General features: G+C 54.4%; 1 long non-coding RNA gene across 2 annotated transcripts; it reads left to right on the forward strand.

The window, feature by feature from the left end:
• Positions 1 to 660: 660 nt before the first annotated feature.
• On the forward strand, positions 661 to 10,071 carry LOC133212479 (uncharacterized). Of its 2 annotated transcripts, none has more exons than XR_009725497.1 (4): positions 661 to 905; positions 1,570 to 1,739; positions 8,632 to 8,770; positions 9,730 to 10,071. It is a non-coding gene; the product is annotated as an uncharacterized LOC133212479 (long non-coding RNA). The 2 variants fall into 2 exon arrangements; XR_009725498.1 differs by lacking the exon at positions 9,730 to 10,071 and adding an exon at positions 8,902 to 9,395.
• The last annotated feature ends 4,931 nt before the right edge of the window (positions 10,072 to 15,002 follow it).

Here is a 15,002-nt window from a genome sequence, read left to right on the forward strand (position 1 = left end):
GAAGGGGGTCTGGCCAGCAGCTGTGCCAGCAATTGTAGCTCTAAAAGAGTATTTTCTTTGTGTCAGCTTTCATCCATGGCCCCTTTGGATTCCCCTGGCTCCCGCAGATGCCAGAGTTTCCAGGGCTGCTGCTGCGAGTCCCTGTGACTGTTTTCCCTCCCATACCCGGCGATGGAGTTGGGGTTGGGGGGGCGATGAAGAAGGCACTGATTGCTTCTTGCCCCATCCTTACCCAAGCAGAGGAAAGGTACTTTTCTCAGGATATAAGTGACTTGGCAGCACTTACAAACAGAATGAAAAGCTGCATCTCTGAACCCAGGAGCACAGGGGAGCAACTTGGGGTGCAGCTCAGGGGAATGCAACAGACAAACATTTGTGGCTTCAGATGCAGGAGCCTTCTTGTATAAGAAGGCTTATTTACTGCTATGCATATATATCTATATATGGCTTATATATTATGAGATATTGTATAATAAACTGTATTACAATAAGCCTGGACACTGTGTGTCCATGTTCTCTCTCCTAAGGTCATTGAGCCCCAACAGCAGGCATAGGGAATGGGTTGTGCCTGTGCTGTTGTTTGAGCTTCCCCTCGAGGGATGGTGCCTGTCACCCCCCTCGGTACCCCATCCGTCCCCCCCCTACAAAGAGTAGTAACTCCTTAGGATCTCCAGAGTGCCAGAGCCTTGCTTGCCCAGTACCCAGAGACCCGTTTGTGTGATACCAGACTAAACTTATCACTGCTTTTCTTACCCACAGCAGGAATGCGTCGGCTGGGCTCTGCCATCAGCAGCATCACCTTAAATCACCTCCCTAACTTCTCACTCACCTTCTCCTGATGCATTTTCCTACTGTAGGCAGTGGTGGAAGCAAGGAGAAGGAGAAGCACAAACTTCTCCAATCAGGTAAAGTGAAAAGGGTGTTTAAAAGTCCTTGAGTTCACTGAAGATGGGGGGAGGTGGGAGGGGTGGTAAATAAAGCCCAGAGGTCAGGCTCTGTCACTGTCACTGCATCCTTCCTCAGCCTCTCAGTCCCATTGTCTGGTCTGGGCTGTCTGGTCTCAGACTGAAGGCCTCATTGGGTCACTGCCTTGTCTCAACCTCGGGGACCCTTTACACCCCCCCAGACCCTCTACTTGGCTTTGGCACAAGTGGGTAGGTAAATGTAAGAAACTAGAAAGCCCTAATAGATGGGCTTTGGTTATAGCTGCCACTCAGCCTGCACTAAAGACATTGAGAGCCCCACAGGTGAATTTGGACTGGATTGCTGTGAAAGGAGCACCTCTGCCAGCCGAAGTCACAGTGAGGGCTCTTGTGTCACTCCTGAGAGCCCCCAAGTTTCCAGTGACTTGTGGGGTGTATTCCCCCTCGATCCCTACAGCCTCCCTTCACTAGCCCAAAAGCCAGGTCCGATAGCCCGTTTTGTGCCCCAGCCCTCCCCCCAGCGTGCTGGTGCTGTCCCTGCTCCCCTCTGCCGTGTTTCTGGGGTGCAGGGTGCTGCTGGTGTAGGCAGTGGGGGGTGGCAGGCAGCATAGGCAGCCTCTCACAGATGTTTAATGGGATTTTACAGCTCTGGGTCTCATCGGGAGCTGTTGTCACGGAAACGGAGATCTGCAGAGCCCCGTGCGCTCGGCGTTAACCGCCTCGGTGCCGTGCTGATGGCCAGGGCAGGATGTGCTTCAAGGCTGGTGGTGAGTGATCTGGATCTGGAGCTCACAGCCTCTGCCTGGCTTTGCAGAGGTAGCTGGTTTATTTCGGTCTGGTGGTTTAATGGCTTCTTAAACCTGCTCCTGGGATGCTGGAGCACAAGGCTGGGAGCATGTTCTGCCCCTGTGTCCTGGCCCTCTTGTTCTCAAGCTTGGGAGACTCCCACACTAACAAGAGGAGGCAACAGGCAAGGGTGGGTGCAGGGAAATGTCCTACCAGTGCCTGCTCCCAGCACATCTCATAGGCTGCAGCGCGGGGACCTCCTCTGGGTGTGGGGCTGGACAGGAGAGGGCACCAGAGCTGCGCTGCCACCGGGGTGGTGGCAGAGCACGGGCCACCCTTGCACATGGCTCCCCGAGGGGTGACATCCCTATTGCTAGGGCAGGCTGGCAGCTGAGGCCAGGCTAATCGCCTTAGCGGCCTGAGCACCATCACGAGAGTGAAGGGAGATTAGAGGGCACGGCGGCATTAGCAACCCGGGACGGTCATTGGAGAGGCACAAGGAGAAAACTGAGTCAAGCAGAGAGAGAGAAGACCCCAGGGAGACATCAGCGGAGCAGCTGGAGAGGCCTCCTCCATAGGCAGCAAATAACCCAACAGCTGGGATCTCTGAGGAAGTGAAAGGCTTTAGACACCGTACCCAAGAATGCCAGCAGAGCCATCCCTGCTCCCTCCTCCCCAGCAGGAAGGTGTTGCCAGGCAGTCTGGGTCATAATCCATTCCCACCCATCCCCGGGGGGGCGAATGTGTGTGGATGCTTTCCCAGCCCCCACACGGCCATGGGGCATGAAAACATTCCCTCAAAGCGTATGCCCCATCCCTGGCAGTGTCCAAGGCCAGGTTGGACACAGGGGCTTGGAGAAAGCTGCTCTAGTGGAAGGTGTGGCAGGGGGTTGGAAGTGGATGAGCTTTAAGGTCCCTTCCAGCACAAACCAGTCTGGGATTCTATGGTTCTATAGAGAGTGAAGACCTACTGGAGTTTACCCCATATCTGAGACATGGAAGACATATTGAGCATATACTGACCCTTTCCCTGATACAAAAGATAAAAGATGCTATTTTCCATGGCAGAGAAGGGGGTGAGTGAGTGAACTGCACAGTGGACTCCACTGTGAAGGAGCTCAGATGCAGGGCTCTGTTTCCTCTTCCTGCCACATCAGTGTCACCAGGTTCTGTGTTTCCTTCCTCAGTGGCTAACGGGGCTGGAGTGATGGGTGCTTTACAGGCAGCTTTGTGGTCCAGCAGCCTGTCTCACCAGAGCAAGGCAGTGTGGCAGGGTAGGTGCTGCTCCCTGGCTGTGCCACCTCTGTGCTGCTTCCCACAAGGAGTTCCAGGGCTGGTGAGGGAAGGAAAAACCATGGTGCCTACTTTTACTACTTGCTCTTTGTTCCTTCCTTGCAGCTGTCAAGGAAACCATGGCATGGTTCACATACCCAGCTGGTATTGCTGTAGTTGCTGACGTTACATCCTTTTAATCTACATCCAAAATAGCTTCACCCCTCCATTCCTGGTGGCTTACACAGCAACTTTCACTGCGCACTCCCGCCTGCCGTTGTCTGTTCTTCTGCCCAGTGATGCGGACCAGGATACCAGTCTTAAAATCATACACTGTCTGGGTTAGAAGGGACCTTTGAAGGTCATCTGGTCCAATCCCCCTAGCTCAGGGTGCTCAGAGCCCTGTCCAACCTGACCTTGAGTATTTCCAGGGTGGGGCATCTGTCATCTCTTTGGGCAACCTGTGCCAGTGTCTTGCCATCCTCAGTGTAAAAGATCTCTTCCCTATATCTAATCTGAACTTACCCTTTCCATTTAAAACAATGACCCTTTGTCCTATTGCAAAGGCCCTACTAAAAGTTTTATGTGTTTCTGCTAAGGAGCAAAATTATACCTTTTAGGTGCATGAGTGTGGGAAAGACAGGACCAGAGAGACATGGAAAGAATCGAGGTGGTAGTGAGAGATATGGAAATACCGCACCCATTGCCAGCAGCTACAGCGAAAGCCTTGTTCTGTATTAGAGGCAGAAAGAAGAGCGATCAAGAGGGTTGGAAAAGGAGGCAGCTTTTCCAAGGAAGCAGGTTCACAACACAGTGAAGAGATGTTAAAGCAGCTTCTGTGCTGCTGAAAGTGGCTGCTTTACAGGATGTTCTGGGTAGAGGGGCTGTGATGTGCTCAGAGTGGAAAAGAAAACAGGGAAAAACAGGACCCAAAGTGGGATTGAGGACACAGAAATGGCCACAAGCAAGTGACCAGACCAGAAGAGTATAGGGTAGGAAGATCTCTCACTTGGAAAAACAAAACCAGGGTAGAGATGTAGAAAAGATAAAGCCATAACTTTTCTGGCACAAATACAGGAGGATGAGGGTGAGGAGAAGCAGAGGAAGAAATCCCCAACTCAGCTTCAGCAGCCTACAGCAGCAGTGGGATGCTTGCTCATCTTTTACCTGCAGAAAAGGGCAGGGATTTAAAGCAAGGGGGCTGATCTGCCTCTTGGCCTCAGCAGGATCCAAGTCTAAGGGGTGGGTAGTGTAGCCTTGCTGCCCCCTCAGACCCCGACCACCTTGGTGTCTGTATGGCAGATGTGCCTTGGTGCTGTGCAGGGTACCTGTGGTCCTCCACCAGTGATGGGACCGTGACTGTGAGTGGCAGCAGCACAAAACCTGTAGGTACATGTGACACAGCACCATGTGTACTCCCATACACGGCTTCGGCTCTCAGTAACAGCGTGCCCTGTGTCCCATTGACATCTGACTTGGTTTCACCCCTCTGGCCCTTTCCCAGAGGAGCACTGTGTGCTCTGAGGGCAGGAAGCTCTTGCTGCAATCAAAACCCTGGTGGGAGGGAGCACTGGCTGCCTTTGCAGCTGGTTCAGACCCAGCTTCCTTTGGAGGGGGAGGATTTCCCTTTCCACACCTGCACAAACAGGGGGCCCGGAGTCACTGCCTACAGGAGGAAATGGCCAAGAGGGTTCTGGAGGTAGGAGCTGGGAGGGGGGTACCAGATACTTGAGCCTGAACTTTGCCTGGCACTATGGGATTCCCTTCCCCTGCCCTGGATCTTTCCCTTTTTTGCTCTTCTCAGGAAGTGATTTCAGTTCAGTGCAGTACCCATGTGTTTGTCTCGTGGTTTAACCCCATGGGTAGCTAAAAGCCACTGAACAGCTGAACGTCTTCCTGCTGATGAGAAGTAGTGAATGAATTCCTCATTGCTTTGCTGTTGATTTACCTATTAAACCACCTTTATCTCAACCCTTACCCTTCCCATTCTGACCCTATCCTGATGCAGGGTAAGGAGCGAGTAGCTGTGTGGTGCTGACCTGCCCACAGCAGCTCAGGATTAACCCACGACAGGTGTGAAAGCATGTGTTTGCAGAGGATGCTGCTGGAGCTGGTGCTCCTCGGGGTCCTCCTTCCCATGACTCTCCTGTCTGGTGCTTTGCAGTCCCCAGGAGCTTTCCCAGTGGGATGTATTGCTCTCCATCACCAGTTGTCAGGACATTTCTCCATGCCCTGTCACGGCTGCCAAGGAAGACAGGAGCTCAGCGTGTGAGCCTTGTCAGCTCTGATCTGACTCCCATCCTGCCCCGCAGCTGGCTCTATTCTGCCTTGAGCAGCTCCATCCCTAGACTGGAAAGAAATAAGGAAAGCCGCTGGGCTTCTGCTTAATAGCTTAAAGGACCCGTTGTGGGGGAGCGAGGTCAGCGAAAGGGGATGCTGCAGCCAGCTCATCGAGGAAGGCATGCAGGGCACGGACACAATAGCTCCGTGTCCTCCTCTGGTCTGGCTCAGCACTTGTCCTACCCTTGAGCTTCAGCCAGATGATTCAGAATTGGTTTGTGGTTGAAGTGATTCAAGCCGTGATCTTTTCTGCTGCCCCAACGTCACGCGTGTGCCATCTGCTTCCCACCATGCAGCAAAGTGAAGGCAGGAAATCAATCACAATTCCATTGCTGCTGGCCCGAGAATCCAAAGGGAAGAGAGGAAGGGTTTAGCTGGCTGGATTCAAGGGGACTCTTCCTCCTCAGAGAGGATGCTGCTGTGGTGCACAGAGCAGACACAGTACTAGGTGGTTGCCTGGTCTGTGGGAGGGATGACGATGTTTGTCATCCCAATCCAAGCCTGAGGAACAGGGCAGGTTGCAGCCTTTGCTGGTGGATGTGATCATACCAGGGCAAAAATCTGTGCATTGTGTGTAGGAGGCAGCAATTTCCAAGTATTCCTGAAATGTTTTGCTTGTCCTCTGTAAAGCCACTGCAATTTCAAACCAGATCTGCTGGGGTTGACCAAAAATAGCATCTTTGGGCATGGATTTCCAGCCCAGCAGTCCCTTGGCCAAGCCATAAATACTCTTTGCCCAAAGCACTATGTATGTTCAGTAGCTCCAGTGTTTTCCTGTTGTCCTGCTGCTACTGGCATGAGAAACCACTTAATAAACCCCACTTGGATTTCCAAAGGGGTCTCTTGCAGCCTCCTTAAACAGCTAAGCTCCCACAGGATGAGAGGGGAGGTTCCTATCTCACTGCTAACCTGTTATTTAACCGGGTAAAGGCAGGAAACAACTCATCAGGAAGACTGTGAATAGTAGGGATATTTCTGGCCCTATTTCAGTAGGAAAGAAACAAAAGGCTGGCTGTGAAGGGCTGCTAAAGGGCCTCACCTGGATGTTTGGAGGCTTGGAGCATCTCAAAGGGGTTGTCTTGCCCTGTGTGCCTTTTATAACTCTATGGAGATGCTCTGAGCATCTGTTGCCAGTAGGAGCGAAACGTGGGGGCTGTGGGGTGTCTATGGCAATGTCAGCCAAGTGTTCTGAGGTAGTTAAACCCCAAAAGCCCCCTCTGAGACTTCGAAATCTCTGGGAAAGAGGAAGGAAAAGCAACCGCAGCAGCAGCCTTTTCTGGTTTATATGCGCTGTGCTGCCTGCAGTTCTGGCTCCCCTGCCTGAAGGGGGACACCATAAGCTAGATACGGAGCTGAGCGAGGCAGCGAGGGTAACTGGGGCTGCTTAATTCAGGAAAAGAACACGAAGGAGGCATATGAAATCATAACCTGGAGATGTCGGGGTCTCTCCCACGGGAGTGAAGCTGGCAGGGGTAGGTTTAAATGCCAAGCTGCAGTTCCACAGCCCTCCTCTTCACAGGATGTTGCAGATGCTTTCAGCCTGCCCGGGTTAAATAAAGCAACCGAATAAAGCATTTATGGAAGAAAACGGTGGGAGGATGTGAGAAAATTCACCGGTTGGGAAAGATGAGAGAGTGAGTGTCAGTGCGGGCGTGAGGGAGAACTGGGACCTGCGAGGAGCGGAGGTGGAGGGAGGGAGCCGTCTGCTGGGTTCCTGCCAGGTCTTGGGAACGGGTTATCCTGGGGACGGAGGAAGGATGAGGAGCAAGGAGCTGCTGCTGCAGGCTGGGGTTTGGGAGCCATGGGGGAGCCTCTGAGAAGGGGCTGCTGGATCAGAGGAGGGTATGCAGAGGGAGAAGGACAAGCAGTGCATTGAATAGAGGCTCCTGATTTCTTTCAGCTCTCTTTAGCTGTGCTGCAGTCCAGCTGGCAGCTGGGGGGACATATCTCACCCTCCTCCTTTCTGCTGTAGCCCTGAGGGAATCAGTGCACAAAGCCTGGCAGCTCTGAATGCTCCCTGTGTTGTCTGCCCAGACCAAATGCCTCATCCCCGAGGGGCTGACCCAGCAGCAGCACCCACACAGGGTCCACACAGCAGGGTCCAGCGCCTAAAAACGCCCACCCTCCATAGGGGACACCCTGGCAGCAGACCTGGAAGGGAGATGGTTGATGTCTGTGTTTGGAGGCGATCAGTCCCTCCCCAGCCAGGCTCTGTGCGTGATCTGTGTGCGTCAGCCCTGCCGTGCACAGAGCTCTCCACCTATCCCCCGTGCTCCCTTCATGTTCCTCTTGCTTTCCTAGTTTGGGGATGGGGGGCAGACCCATAGGTGATGTCTCCTGTGGGGCTGTGGGTAGGAGCAGTGCAGGGAGAGGTGAGGAGTAGTTTCAGCTGTGCTCCAGAGATGGGTGCTGGGTTTGTGATGGGTATCTAGCTGACCCTCCAAAAGGCTTTTAAATCATGTATAGAAGCCTTATAACTCGTCTCCTCTGCACGTTTTAACGTGCCTTCCTTTGGTATTTCAGGAGCTATGGTTACAGCAAGAAAGGCTTTCAGTCCCCAAACAGTTAACTTCTCATTGCCTGCAGCATCTGAGCGCTAATTCAGCTGCTGCTTTATATTCCTGAGCAGGTCTCCTCCCTTCTGCCATCCCATCATAAACTACATCTTCCCATGCACTGAAGGCAGGATGCTGTGCTGTGGTGATGCTTAGCACCGTGTCCCCTATCACTGGGTGCCCTGGTGCCAGTTGGTGCTTGGTGGCTGCTCTAATTCGGGGCTGTTGGCTTGAGTGTGGCGTCATGAGCTGGGTGAGCTCAGCTTTAAGCTGTAAAGGCTTCTTAAGGGTAGGTGCTGTCTGGTCCTCATTACTGGGACATCAACACTTGGCTGTGTTTAGAAGGCAATGCCAAGCTTAAATGGATAAGGCCAAAGTGTTGGAGATGGAAGGATTCAGGGGGCTGTAATCTTGGCAGGCAGCATCCTCTGTTACACCATCACCGTTCCCTCCCTTGGGCTGCACAGAGACCCCCTAAGGAGGTGGTGTCTGAGGTGTGGAGTCCCATTAGGGTCATGGTGTTGCCCATCAGGGAGCTATGACTGCTCTCTGGGGTTGGGGTGAAGACAGGCAGGGGTCTGAAACCCTTAATGTGGTGCATTGGGCAGACCTGGACCATGTTCCTGTGGTGGGAACTTCTTGATTCTCCATTGTCTTGAGGTCCTCCAGCCCAGACTGAGGAAGACGAACCAGAGCTGGCCTGCAGGTTCTACCAGAGCTTCTCCCCTCTGTTTTTAACAACACCTTGTTTTCAGAACAACTGAGACCAGCAAAGCCATTGAGGTGACAGGAGATGGTGGCATCCTGGAGGACACAGTGGAGACCATCAGCTGCTTGTGCTACACATTGTCACTGGGCAAAGGCAGAAAACTGCTGGACCATCAAAAGCTTTCAGTAAGTAAAATTCGCTCACACAGTGCATGGCTGTGAAGGGTAATGCGTTTTCTTTCTTGCTTTTGGAGCTGCCTGACCCAGTTTTTGTGCCATTGTAGCTATCCTGTCCAATCTTTGGCCTGCCCCCATAGACAAGTGAAGGGTCAAAGGCTTCAAGCCAAGGGGAGGAACTTCATCTGCAGTTCCCATGCTGGAGCAAACTGAGCAGAAAGGCAGAGACACAGGGGCAAGCCACAGCCCTCCCTACACACAGCTTGGTGCTGGGGTGCCAGAGCAGGGACCCCAGTTCTTGTCTTGCAGGGTGGTGGCTGTTGGTGCAGTAGTTTACAGTGGGAACAGCTCTGCTCCTGCCTGCAGCTTCCAGGCATTGAGTTTTGTGTCCTAATTTAACATATTTGTGACACTGAAGTAATGGTAAGATCCATAACAGCCCAGCATCACCTGGAACCAGTACACAGCTTGGCTGCTGTCACATCCCTGCAGGAGGAGGCAGGCTGATTCCAGCACAGGGAGCTGGGGTACCAGGAGGGTGGAGAAGGAAATAGGGTGGCTGGGAATGCTCTCAGGGAGAAGGGAGAATGGCCACACATGGAGGGGTGAGCCAGCACAAGCAGTGCATCCGGATCTGGGGCTTTTAACATGGCTGTGACCCCAGCGCAGGCTCTTTGCTGCTGGAGCCTGTGCCTGTCCAAGCACTACTGGGGGCACTGGTCCCTCCTGGGGTCACCCTGAGCCTTTGCAGCTTTTAGTTTTAATGCTCTTTTGTGTTCACTAATAATACAATTCCATTCTTTGGTATCATTTGGGTGCTCCTGGGGCTCATCCATCACATCACAGGCTGGAAGCTCAGCAGCCCCATGCGGCACGTGGCACAGCCTCTGGTCCCCTCACGGTGGTGGCTACATTCAGCGGGGCTCTTTGTGCTTCCAATGCACTTCATGTCTATTATCTCACTCCAGTCCCAGGTGCTCAGCTTATGCAAAGCCAGTGGTGCATGAACCAGAGAGAATAACAGTGAGCGTGTGGATGCAGAGAGGCCCTTGGGAAGAGGTAGGAGTGTGCCTTTTGTATAAGAGGTTTGTGCTTGAAAGAGAAAAATGCTTATTTGTAGAGGGGAGAAGAGTTGCTTGGCTTCAGCCTCGAGCAGCTGGTTGGGATGGATGGTGCTGGATGTGACCCAGGGATTCCCCACATTCAAGCCAGGGAGAACCAGGAGCCCACTAGAAGCAGTTTGTCCCCTTCTCCTGCCTGGGAAGGGATGAGAGAGTCAAAAAGGACAGGTAAGAAAATTAAACCACAGAGTGACACTGGATTGGAAAGGACCTTAAAGCTCACCCAGTTCCAACCCCTGCCACGAGCAGGGACCCCTTCCACTGGAGCAGCTTGCTCCAAGCCCCTGTGTCCAACCTGGCCTTGAACACTGCCAGGGATGGGGCAGCCACAGCTTCTCTGGGCACCCTGTGCCAGTGCCTCAGCACCCTCACAGGGAAGAGCTTCTGCCTAAGAGCTCAGCTCAGTCTCCCCTCGGGCAGGTTCAAGCCATTCCCCTTGGCCTGTCCCTGCAGGCCCTTGTCCAAAGCCCCTCTCCACGTTCTCCATCAGTCCCTCTGCCTTCTTGGTGCGTGGGTCATCAGAGGGCTCCTTGCAGGGGCAAGAGCTCTGCCACCCTCGTGTCAGGGAGGTGCTGGGCACTGACAGGCTGGTAAGTCGAGGCAGGAGTTGCTTTCATGCAACCAGATGCCTGTGGCTGCATTTAGCAGTCCCAGAATGCAGCAAAACAAAAGAGAAATTGGGATACATGAGCTGCACCCGGGCCAGCCTGGAGCCCTGCCTGAGAGCTTTTATTCTCTTGTAGCAGTTCCCTTCATATAAAGCCTTTTCTTATGGCTTTGCAGCTGCGATGGTCTGTGTTATCGTGACAGCTTATATGGACAAAAAAAGAGAAATAAACATTTTTGATATAAAAAATGTGATCTTGCCTCTGTCTCATACCTTTGCTGGTGCAGAGATGAACATGGAGCTTTGGGGCACTCATCCAGGCTCGGGTGGGCAGCTGGGGAGCTGGAGGTCCTGCTCCATGCACAGAATTCCACCTGGGCAAAGCTGGTTCCTGAGAGCCCAGACATAGAGTGGGCTCTGGGGAATGGAGGTGTCCCCCCTGCCCAAATGTCACCCAGGCTGAAAGCCACATGGGTGGGAAGCTGGCGAGGGCAGGAGCCACCCTCACTGTCCAAATCCTTGCCATGATGGCTACTCCCCAGGGATAAAGGAGAGAGCAGAGCCCTGGTCACAGTGCTTGAGCCCTCCTTGTCCCCAGAGGTGCATGTACCCGTGTGGCAGCCATGTGACAGCAGCATCCCTCCCGGTGACCCCTCAAAGGGGTCCTCCTTCCCTGGCCCTCCCATCAGCAGCACCAGCCCTGCCACCGGCTGAGCTTTGAGGTCAACCCTGCCAGCAATGGGCCAGGCTGCAGCTCCTGCTGCTCTGCTGGGAGGAAGGCCAGGTGCCCCTTCGGAGGCACAAATGCTTTGCCATGTGCTGGTGGCCCTGGCTTGGTGGCACAGGAGGAGTTTGTCCTTGCGACTGGTTCTGTGCATGGGGCTGGAGCCAAGGGCTAAAGGCTGTGTCTAACACAGCCTGGGCTGTATTCCTCATCCTGGGGCTAAGACCACATTGCAGGAACTGGAGTTCTGCTGCTAAGTCCTGCTGGTATCTCATGGTAGGTACCCCAAGGGGTACCTGAATCCCCGCTGCAGCCAGCCCCATCCTCTCCTGTTCTGGGCAGCACTGCTGTTACCCCCATGCCTGCATCGGGGAGCAGCCCCTGCCACCATGAGTTTAGGAAGGTGGTGGTGGGACGTAACCAAGGGGTTCATCAGTATCCTGCTGGGGCTGCTTCAGCCCTTCCTGCTGCAGTGAGCTGCCACCAGCATCTCCTCCTCATCCTCTGCCCTCCTCCACTCCTCCCCATCACCCCACAAGCACAGTCTTGGGGGGACATGGTCATCAGCCAGGGCTGTCTTTTAAAGCGTCTCTGCCTCTTCTCTCACCCCCTTTCCTCTCCGAGGTGTTGCTATTGCTGCCACGGGTGTGGGATGGCGCCAGCCATCCAGCTCCGGCGCCACAGGGCTTTCGGGACAGGCATGGACACACAGGGGACTGCAGGGATGGTTTCAAAATGAGGGCAGGGACCTGATTATTGCCCTACTTTGTGTCAAACCTCACCGGGTTTTTATAGCAGCCTTTTGATGACCTCCTCAATGACAAGTTGCCAACTGGGACGGCCTCGGAGGTGCCAGGATGGGCTGATGCTGGGTTATGGGGTGAGGACACCCCAGAGCTCTGCAGGAGCCAGCAGAGACCTCGTGAGCTTCAGCAGGGAGAAGTGCTGCATTGCCCTTGGGTGCTGCAGCGGTGGAGGAGGATTTCTGGTTCCTAATAGCATGAGGCATTTACAGCATCCTGTAGAGCAGCGGGCTCCAAACTGGTTTTATTACATTCCCCCAATATATTTAGGGATGTATAAATCACCTGCACGTACTAATGGGTATGTTGTAAAGTGCAAACTAAACCAGAAATTAAAACAGGATGGGGTAAAGAGGAAAAAAGCACCAGTTTAAAATGGGGGTTTTGTTTATTAATGATAATAAAAAGTATTTTCTTCCCGCACCTCAATGGACTATCTCCTGCACCCCACTTTGGGGACTATTGGGGAGAAGGGAGCCAGACTGTCCCCACCCCCTCTGGCACCCACGGGCCCCTTCCCCCTGTCCCCCCTTCCCTCCCCTCCGGATGCTGCCCCACACAAAGCAGCTTTGTCTGCCTCTTCCTCTTCCTCTCCTCTTGTCTGGCTGCTCTCCCTCCCTGGCGCCTGTCCTGTCTCCCTGTGCAGCACAAGGACTCTCTTCCTCTCTTTATCTCAGGGCACGGGATCCAAGCCCCCCGTTGCCCCATTGAGGCTCCTGGGGACTCCCTTGGCTGTGCCCTGGTCCAGAGGTGATGGGCAGTGTCCCCACTCCTCTTACCCTGGCATTCATCCCTATCCTGGGGATCCGCTGTCCTGTTGCCGATCATGGCACAGCTTCACCAGCTGCTTTTCTTTCCCCATGCCAGCAGGGCTGTGTCTCTCAGAGTTCACCCAGAGGGCTCACCCCACAACCCATGTGGCATGAGCCCTCTGGGAGAGAGGGGATGTCCCTTGCATGTGCCTCTGCTTCCCAGCCCAAAACTGGCAGCAGCTTCCAAACTTTGGCCAGTGGGATGTGCCCAGCACTGTGCCACCCAGGTCCCTGTCTCCTGCAAAGGAGTGTTCCTGACTGCAGAGGCAACATCACACTCAAGGACCAAGTGCATGGGTTGGCTCCTCCACCAGCAAGGTGGTGACAGTGACCCTGGCAGTCCTATCCACAGCAGTGCAGAGGCCCCAGTAAGTTCCAAGAGACTGAATGGGCTCCAGAGAGGACAGCAGTGTCCCCTTGGAGCAGAGCCCATCCAGCCACACCATGGCCCAAGGCAGTCCCCCCTCTGCCTGATTTGCCTTCATCCCGCTGGCATCCCATCCCTTGTTTTGCCTTCCCCTCCTCTCCCTTCTCACTGGCTCCATGACTTCATGTCTTGGCCACAGATGCCATCAGCTCCTCCAGCACTCAGCTGGACAAGGGCTCTGCCCTGCGGGGAGGACAGACAGACCGAGCAGCATGACAGACCCCAAACAGCAAACACAGCAGAGGCCACCACGAGGTCACACAGGCTGTAAAGGGCAAAATCCCACCACAGCCTATCTCGCCTGGTCTCCTCCATGTGATGGATGAGCTCCCGGCAGGGCCAGCAAAGGGCAGGCAGTGCCCTCCCTCCACCCTCTCCCCCACTGCAGTCACAAGGTTCCAGCAGCAAAAGGCAAGTTTTGTTCCATCTGCACAAGCTGGGGTTAAGCTGTGAAATCCTAAATCAAACCATGGGGAAGTGGATTTATGGAGCAGGAAGGGACACAGGGGATGCTGACACACTTCTCATTCCTGGCCGGGAATGTGAGGCTGTGAGAAGAGCTGGCTGTGTCAGGGGGAGACACAGTACCAGGGGATGTTATGGTGAGGGGCTGGCAGGGAGCTGGGAAGTGTGGGCAGTGGGAAGGGCTTTCCCACCACACCACCCCTTTCTATGGACACCCCTGTTCTACAGACACCCATGCCCCTTGCCTGGCCCACTCTGCCCCAGACAGCCCCTTTTAGACCTTTCCTATCCCAAGCACCGGGGTTTCTAAGTGCCTTTAGACAGCAGCAGCCCTCCCTTCTGATCTGTTTATGGGAGAAGCAGCAGCAGCAGCAGCACCACCCCTCCAACCCCCCCCCCCCCCCCCCCCACACACACACACTGCCACCATCTCCCCAGGGCTCAAAATCCAGCTGCAGGCTCTTGGCACAGGGATGCATGAAGCCTCATTTAACCCTGCATCTCCCAGGCTCTGGGTCAGAGCAGAGTGATCTCCTGCCTGCCTTTGGGCCCCCAAAGGAGCAGGCGAGAGGGAGCCAAGTGGAAATTCAGCTTTTTTAGTGATTATTCCCCCCCTCCGCCTCTTTTCTGGGTGAGATCATGGCTGGAGGAGCTGCCCGATGGGACTTGGCCCATGACCACAGCCTGATGCCAAGGAGCATGTCACCAGGCGGGATGCCAGCTCCCCACCCAGCCCTCCCTGGGGCCGATCAGCCACAGGTCACCTCAGCTCACAAACCAGTGGAAAACCGGGTTTGCTCTATTCCTTTTTGGTTTGTTTTGGGTTTTTTTGCTGTTGTTTCAGTTTGATTTTCAAGGTCAACTGCCCAAAAAAGTGAGTGCTGCAAACAAGAGCCCCACGAGCTGGTGACGTGGGACCATCACTGCCCGCGGCATCTGCAGGCTCCAGCCCTGCCAGGAGCAGGTGGTGAGCTTGGGACAGTCCCCAGGGGAAGGACAACGGGGTCTCCAGCACCATGTAACCTGTTTCTGTATCACCAAGGGCTTCCAGCTCAGCTGCCTGCAGAACAGCCTAGGGCTCCCCTGGTCCCGTGCCATGGCTGTATCCAGGAAGGTGACAGGGAACAGTGAGGGAGAGGGGCAGAGGCGATGAGCTGCTCCTAATGTGGGGGGAAATAAGGAGATGGAGGAGAGGCAGAGCAAAGCAGCAGCAGGAGGGCACCACAGTGAAGGAGGATACGAGACCCTTACAGCTGTTGTTGATGTTCAGAGCATCCCAGCA

This window comes from Neopsephotus bourkii, unplaced genomic scaffold (genome assembly GCF_033783945.1).
Source record: "Neopsephotus bourkii isolate Nb327-2 ecotype Australia unplaced genomic scaffold, CSIRO-AGI_Nbou_v1 NB_716, whole genome shotgun sequence".
NCBI classification, from domain to species: Eukaryota; Metazoa; Chordata; class Aves; order Psittaciformes; family Psittacidae; genus Neopsephotus; species Neopsephotus bourkii.